General features: G+C 38.3%; 1 long non-coding RNA gene across 1 annotated transcript; it reads right to left on the bottom strand.

Annotated features, from left to right (window-relative positions):
• Positions 1 to 4,667: 4,667 nt before the first annotated feature.
• On the bottom strand, positions 4,668 to 5,729 carry LOC137501957 (uncharacterized). The gene is made up of 3 exons (XR_011018690.1): positions 5,589 to 5,729; positions 5,413 to 5,507; positions 4,668 to 5,311 (listed from the first exon to the last, which is right to left on the bottom strand). It is a non-coding gene; the product is annotated as an uncharacterized lncRNA (long non-coding RNA).
• Between the last annotated feature and the right edge of the window lie 3,123 nt (positions 5,730 to 8,852).

Raw genomic sequence — 8,852 nt, 5'->3', positions numbered from 1 at the left:
TTATTATTATTATTATTATTATTATTATTAATAAATTGCAAATGGGAAATACCCCGGTGGCAACGGTCACTTACAGTAATGTGATAATAAAGTTAACATAATTACCCAACTACAACAAACAAACAAACAAACAAACAACAAGAGTACAAGAAGCAGATATATGGAAGGAAAATATAACAAGAATTACTGCTAGTTTAATATTCTAAATCGAGCAACATCATATACAAATTCACACACAACTTAAGTATTTACAGTGCTTAACAATTTGGCTTACAATATTATAGGTTGACCTTACTACTAGCTTAACATTATAAGTGATAATAAAGTGAAGTTAAACCGTAATTACCCTACAACAACAACAACATTACAACAAGCAAGAAATACTACTAATTTAACTTTCTAAATCCAGTGTCATTATATGCACATTCACACACAACTTAAGTATTTCCAGTACTTAACACTACAAATTACAATACTATAGATTGAACTTACTACTAGCTTAACACTACAAGTGATAATAAAGTTAAATCATACTACCCAACAACTACAACAACTCAAGTACAAAAAGGAATTCCATGGAAAAAAAAATATTACAAGAAATACTACTAGTCATTCTAAATCCAGCATCATGTACAGTTTCATACACAATTTAATTATTTCCAATACTTTCCACTGTGGCTTACAAAACTACAGATTGAGCTTACTACTAGCTTAATGTTACAAGTGATGATAAAATAAAGTTAAAAACATTGTTAATTAACCAAGAACAACAACAATTACAAAAACATGAGTACAGCAAGCACTTCCCTGGAAAGAGAATACCACAAGAAAAAGCCTCCCAGTTTCACAATCGAAACCAAGCAGAAAATCACAAATTCAGTGCCCGTAATTTACAACTTTTACTTTTCATTTTACACAAATGGTCTTCTTAAATGACTTGATACCAGAAGGGAATCTATCAAAGACTGCCGCAGGTAATTTATTCCAATCCCTTATGGTCCTGTTGACGAAGGAAAACTTGCCCACATCCGTATGCTGGTTTCTGGCCCTAATTTTATGCTTATGATAATTTCTCGATAAGTATGAGGGAGGTTATAACCTATTCCTAATACAACTCCAAGCAGCCCTTCCCGTATAGCTCTTATAAAGACCACACAGGCGAGCTCTAGTTCTTCTAGATTCAAGACTTTCCCAATTAATGGTATTCCTTCTATTCCCAGTTACGAAACGCATAGCTCTTCTTTGAACTTTCTCTAGGGAATTTATTAAACCAACATGCAGATCCATATTCGAGAATGGGTCTTACAACGTATTTATAAGGTTTATTTAAACCTACTAGGGTGGTGAGCACATAAATAAGAATTCCAATGAAAGTATTTTCCTTCTGGACCTTCATGCCAGACAGATATTTTTTTTAAACAAATTTTTTTCACTATAATATGATTTATCTATAGAGCAAAACCGCTATGCAGTGTACGTATCATAGCAATCGAGATGGAATTGGTAATGTACTATGTATCTGTAGAGCCTATATACGACTTTTTACAATTACTTCTAAAGTGAATTTCAGCTGTGTGACAACGCTAAAAAGACTATGGACTTAGAGATTGGCATTCCTGAAGAGGGTTTTCTACACTTTCCCATTTTCACACATTGATTCAAGAGTCTGTATTGACTTGTGACAAAACCACTGTATTCTTCCGAAAACCACTGATAGGGACAGGTTTGGTTGTGATCCACCGAAAACAAATTATAATGACCGGTTAGGTAGTGATCCATCGAAAACCACTGATTGTCGCAGGGTTAGGTTAGGTTCGACAGGATTTGTAATTGAGCGACTGTTGTCATTGAAAAAACTGTCGTGACGACTGAAGGCAATAAACATAAAACTGAATCCATTGGTCTACAAAGTTCCTAGTAGATACGCTAGGAACTGGCGAACCAAAACCGTACATACAAAGTTTACAGGAATCAACAAAACAGGATATTAATTCGTGGTACTCACTGTTCTTTAAAGAGAAGAAATATCCAGTCAACAATAGCTGCAGTGAACATGCTTTTTCACTATTATTGTCTGGCCCCATGGCTAAATGGTTAGCGTGCTGGCCTTTGGTCACAGGGTGTGGGTTTGATTCTCGACAGGGTGGGGAATTTGAACCACCGTTGGTTAATTTCTCTGGCACGGGGGCTGGGTGTATGTCGTCTTCATCAACATTTCACTATTATTGTGTAAAATAGAAACTTACTAGTTTTGACAAGTACAGTATGTTCAACAGCGACTCCTGAATGATGACGGGCAGGATGTCCAACCTCACTAATCTATGTTCCAGACTATTTCTACTTAAAACATTGTATTTGTCCTTTAATGTGATTTTGCAATTTTTGCTGAATATTTATGTGGCTGAAATGAAGGTGGATAAGCTACATGGTCTCCTTTATATAGGAAGAATGTATCGTGGAAATTAAACTCAATTTCGGTTTCATGTACATTACAGTTTCTCTAAGATATATTGATAGTAATTCAGTCATGTACGACGACGATGTATTTCATGGTAAAGACATCTGCCTCTGTGGATCAGTGGTAGAGTGACGGCCTCCGAATCCCAAGATAGCGGGTTCAAACCCGGCAGAGGTAGTCGGATTTTTGAAGGGCAGAAAAAAGTCCATTCGACACTTCATGTCGTACGATGTCGGCATGTAAAAGATCTCTGGTGACACATTTGGTGTTTACCCGACAAAATTCATTAAATCTCAGCCACAGACGCCCAAGAGAGTTTCGGTTTACTCGGTCTGCCATCTAGTGGGCCTAGAGTATAACGGAACGTCAAAATTGACGAGCAGACAGCCAGATGGCGTCAACTTGAAATGTCTGCACATGGTAGCTGAGGCCATACGTTTGTTATTATTATTATTATTATTATTATTATTATTATTATTATTATTATTATTATGGTAAAGACGAATTACTTTGCAATGCTATCTATCTTAATGGTAATGTACTATGTACCTCTACTGGTGTAGGCTGCTGAGTGCATGATTCGAAGCAATGTATCGATTCATTCAAGTGTCCGAGTGAATCGATTCACAGGAACGGCAAGCTCACGGCACACAAATCATGCACAATCACGGCTCAGTGAGCCACACGACACACACGGCTCCTTATAGGCACACTGGACACTGGCGGGGAGTCGAGCTTTCGCTGCAGCGAGCCACAGTGAATCATGGCACACTGAAAGAATCGTACGCAGTCATGGATCAGTGAGACACAACACACACACGGTTCATTATCGGTACACTGGACATTGGCGGGGAGCCGAACTTCCTCTGAAGCAATACATACAGAGTCATGGTACACTGAAAAAATCGTATGCTATAATGGACTCTCGAGCTCAGCTCATTTGAAAATAATACCTATTCGCATCCACTGTTCTCTTCTTACAGGGAGTTTTAAACAATACATGGATTTATTTGCAGTGTTAAAAAGATAGAACACAATTCCAAAGTACCTAGGTTGTAAGCAGAGAGTCAATTAGGTTATTCTAATTACTGTATTAGTTTAATCAATCAGTATCTTTATAACTAGTTGACGTTCGACAATTACTTAAACTCAGCTCTCTAGCCTCCACACCTGGCTGAGTGGCTCAGACGGTCGAGGCGCTGGCCTTCTGAACCCAACTTGGCAGGGCCGAGCTCAGTGCGGTGGTATTTGAAGGTGCTCAGCCTCATGTCAGTAGATTTACTGACACATAAAAGAGCTCCTGCAGGACTAAATTGCAGCACATCGACGTCTCAAAAAAACCCTAAAAGTAGATAGTGGGACATAAAGCCAATAACATTATTATTTAGCCTACCCTATGACTATGAGTCATGCTCATGACCACTCGAAATTGTCTGTTTTATATTTGGAAGAACCACTCGGTATTCTCTTAGTTTGTATGTCGCATCATTGCACAATACTTCAATAATCGAATCACGAGGTTACCGATGTACGTGGACAGTGAGTATGTAAGTAGACTGATGCAATAGCTTAAATAAATGATGTTTAATCAGAAAACCAGTGGGCTACTGTACATCTCCTGTAGCCTATACAAAATATGACGATTTTAAAAAAGCCTCTGCTGATAGAAAAAGACATTTTCAAAGATGACCGAGTTAGCTGGCCGTGCGTTTAGGGTCGCGTAGCTATGAGCTTGCATTCGGGGAATGGTGGGTTCAAATCCTACCGTCGGCAGCCGTTAAAATGGTTTTCGGTGGTTTCCCATTTTCACACCAGACACGTGCTTGTGCTGTACCTTAATTAAGACCACGGCCGCTTCCTTCCCACTTCTAGCCCTTTCCTATCTCTTCTATCCTCTTTGTCGCCATAAGACCTATCTGTGTTGGTGCGACGTAAAGCAAACTGATTTATATTTAATATGTGGGCTACTTATTGTGGACACAGGTATTTTTATATGTAATTCTCTCTATATATATACAGTATATGTGAGTTGTGACTTTCAGAGAACTGTGGAAAACCATTAGATAGTGTATAAAATTTGAGTTATGTCAGTATTTTAACAGGCGTACAATGTTTACATCGTGTATTGGTGACAGAGTGCTGTCTCCCTCTCTCTCTCTCCCCCCCTCCTCACATTGCGCCACAGCAGTTCTAGATAATTCCACTCCGATTGGACACTGATCCCCACCTGCACATCTATACCGCCCTGTAACTTGTAGATACACAATTCCCACAATTTTGAAATGTAACTTCGTTATATCAGAAAGGACGGGGCAATCAGAAATGTATTATTTCCCAGCAAAGTTATAACATTCTTAATCTCATGGAATGGCTCTTACAATGGTACAGCTAACTCCTCGGCTTCTCTTCTTTCTTCTTCTTCTTCTTCTTCATCTTCCTCCTCTGATTCACTGCTTCCATGATGAATGACTAGTTCCTCCACTTCAGGAAGACCTCTCACCTCATTATTGTAGAACTCGACAATCTTCTTCTCAGTGTGTTTCACTTCATTTCTCCACATCTCTGCTGTCACCTATAAGATATATTGAAGTATCACAACCTGACAAGTATATTATAAACTCCACTTGCCTATATCCAATAAATAACATTTCCACTTGGCCTACCTGATCAAGAGATTCTTTCCACACAGCTGTAGCTCTGTCCAATCCGTGACCAGGTCTTGAAGCCACTGTTTTGTTATAATACTGTTTTGCCACAGACCATACAAATTCGATGGCATTGAAAAATGAGTGGTATGGAGGAAGTCGTAAGACAGTATGGCCTTCACTGTGCAGCATCTCGTCAACAATGTACCTGGTTTTAAAGAAACAGAGAAATATTGTTATGCATACATGAAAGTCAAATACACGAGTGTAAACAACATTATCTAAACTTATGTTTACGTGCTTCTGTACCTCTTTAAGTGACTTCGATTCATATTACACAACCTTTGCAGCTCATCTTTTGTAGCATTTTCTGGTGGAGAAACTCCATTCTGCCTTAACCATGACTGTAAATTAAAGGAAAAATATTTCTGTAACATCATTAAACATCATTCAGTAGAAGGAAATATTCAATTAAATATAATTACCACTAATTGATCCTTCCTCCATTTCGTTGTTGGTTGATGCTCAACAAGCTTACAGTGATATGGTGCATTATCCATTACAATAACACAGGGTCCTATATTTCTTAATCCTACGATTAATTGCGTCTTCACCCACATCTGAAATTTCTCGCTGTTCACAGCACCATGGTAATCCTGATTTCTCTTCAAGTTTGTAGCAAATATCAAATCAGCACCTGTAAGAATTTTAAGTTTTAGTATCAAGTTATTTCTTCTAAAAAAAGTATTCCCTAAAAATGAGATCACCCCTCTTCAAGGATAGGCCTATTAATAAAAAATGTGATTTCTGTTGAATGATACAAAAAGCTGTCTGATTTTAAGTGAAACCAACTACTGTGTAGCAAAGTCACCTGATGATGAAGTCAATGAATTACTACTTACACTACTTTATCGTAACATCTCTCATGAATGTATCTCCATTAGTAGGCCTATATCTGGATTAGAAGTCCACGATCACTTGCATTAAAGATATAAGTATAAACACCCATTTCATTACCTTAGAACAAATGTAACTGCTGCGAACACTGAACCTATATCAGGCAGTAAGAAACAAGAAGCTTGGAAGGTGTTTAACAGTCAGGTATCAAGCACTGATTCAGGTGGAGATTGTCGAATGCAGAATAAACATAATAAATAGGCCTACAATACAAGTAATTTACTGATACAAATATCCAGTAATATTATATGAAAATACACTGAGTAAGTTTTGATTGAAATACCTCTCTAAGGTTAATCATTGGCCTAAAGTGAATACCTGCAAGTCTTTTTAATAACAGTGGAGAAGTCAAAATCAAAAACCACGTACAGAGCTCAATGAGCGGTAAGTTATAATGCCACTTCCGACCTAGTGCCAGTCAATTTCAATCAATCAGTCACCACTGATCTGCACTTAGGACAGTCGCCCAGGTGGAAGATGTAGTTTCAGGGATAGGCCTAGTATTTTCTTCAATAATTGCAAAGAATTTGGAAATTTATTGAACAACTCCCTTGGTAAATTATTCCAATCCCTAACTCCCTTCTAAAAAAAAAACAAATATTTGCCCCACTTTTCATCAACTTTATCACTGTACTGTGATCTTACCTACTTTTAAAATACCACTGAAACGTATTCGTCTACCAATGTCATTCCACACCACGTATCCACCGACAGCTCGGAATATACCACTTAGTCCAGCAACTTGTCTCCTTTCACCCAAGTCTTCCCAGCCCAAACCCGACAAAATTTTTGTAACGCTACTCTTTTGTCAGAAATCACCCACAACAAATCGTGCTTCTGTCTTTTGAACTTTTCCAATTCTCAAACCAAGTAATCCCAGTGAGGGTCTCATACACAGGAACTGTACTTAAGTTGGGGTCTTATCAGAGACTTATGTGCCCCCCCCTACATCCGTACTACAAACCCTAAATACCCTCATAACTATGTAAAGAGAGATCACCTCACTACAATAAAATGAAGTAAAATAAAGTAAGAACATACCAGGTACAAAGCCATCCTTCGTTCCAGCATGAACAATAACCAGTCTTCCTCCCTCAGACACAGGTCGACGAATTACTCCTTGAACATCATGTCCAGATTTGTGTGGTTTATTCCAGGAGTATGTGGGTGACCCTGAAAGACAAATGCACAATTGAAACCAAAGACACCTGATGAAGATAAATTATTCCAAGATTTTTTTATATAAAATGTAATATATAACATATATATTCACCATTCATAAAAATCCAAGTCTCATCCAAGAAAACAACAGGTTTTGGTTTCTCACTGTCCTTATTACGCATGTATTCCCTCAGAAAACAGGATCTCTTAAAACAAATGTCTTCATTTTCTCTAACATACGCATAGGGATCACCTTTACTCCACACAAACCCCATGGCCTTCAAAATTCTTCTTAATGATGTTTCGGAGCCCTTGTACAAATAAGTGTTATAATTTGCTTTCATGTGGTCGAAAACCTTTCTTACAGTTACGACTTCTCCTGTGGGAAGAAAAAAGAGAGTTACAAGGGGCTCAAAAGAGCTGTATGACAATACATGCACAAAACATTTCTGGGAGCTTATCTCACCTGCGTGCCAATTTCTATAAATAATGTTGCAATAGATTCCTTATGAAGTCACCTTACCTTTATGTAATTTATCATAAATAAACCTTGCTATCGCTTCCTTAGAAAAACTGTCTATGCCGGTCACTGGATGTTCACGCTTTCGGCGTTTACCTGGTGTAGAAAATTCAACTCCCTTCTTGAAATTTCCTATTACTTTTCGGACTAAACCGAAACTACACTGTAAGAATACACACACAGAAATATATTACATACACATATACCGTAAGTCAACATGAATACACAAAGGTTAAGTCTACAAACCGTATCGAAGTCGACACAAGACATGGTATAGGCCTAGGCCTACATGATCAGGTTAGGTTAGGTTAGGTTCAGAATGAAATACTGCTCCATTTCAACTGATTGTCATTATGCCAGAAACTTATCATAGAAACAAGATAAGAACGAACACTTACCCCATTTAATAATGCAACTCTTGCCATTAGCTTCGTATCACTACGACTGATACCTTCTTCGTCGTCTTCCTGTTTCAATTCCTCGTAGCAATGTACAAGCATTTCTTGACCTGAAGCTTGTAAAGGACGTAACCTTGGTTTCCTTTTCGGAGGAGTTTTTGCAGATTTTTCTTCCTTCTTAGACATCCCAATCGAATTCTGTTCGTATAAGTATGGGACGAAATAGGAACGTAATTAATAAAATGATGTGCTCATCATTTCACACAAACTATGTTATTAAATGCATTATCCGAACATGCCACAATTCTACTTACCTGGTATTAGCCAAATAGATTTACAATCCCACAGAAAAAGAAAATATGCTTTAAATATTCTCGCAAATGTATCGCTAGTGACTTTAGAGGCAATGCGGTGGCAACACGCAATTCACGCTAGAACAGTGACTGAACGTTGCCAACGTGCCAGATTAACGGTAACAGTAAGACGTCGTATCGGCAAGTAGGGTCCCTAAACTGTATGGTTACCGACACTGAAAAAGACCCAACAGCAAGAAAAGTACCTATAAATCAATACCTTAATATTACAGGGGAGAAAGGGTAAGGTTGCACCCTTAGTGTACGTCCTTACACGCCCGGGACTATACGACTGGACGCTCCGTGCGGGTGCGTTAGGTACTGGTGTACCGTAGAGCAGAATGTTGACGGCGGTTTGGC

This window comes from Anabrus simplex, chromosome 1 (genome assembly GCF_040414725.1).
Source record: "Anabrus simplex isolate iqAnaSimp1 chromosome 1, ASM4041472v1, whole genome shotgun sequence".
In the NCBI taxonomy this organism is placed as follows: Eukaryota; Metazoa; Arthropoda; class Insecta; order Orthoptera; family Tettigoniidae; genus Anabrus; species Anabrus simplex.
The sequence above is the reverse complement of the archived record's forward strand: the minus strand, read 5'-3'. Positions and strand labels throughout refer to the sequence as shown.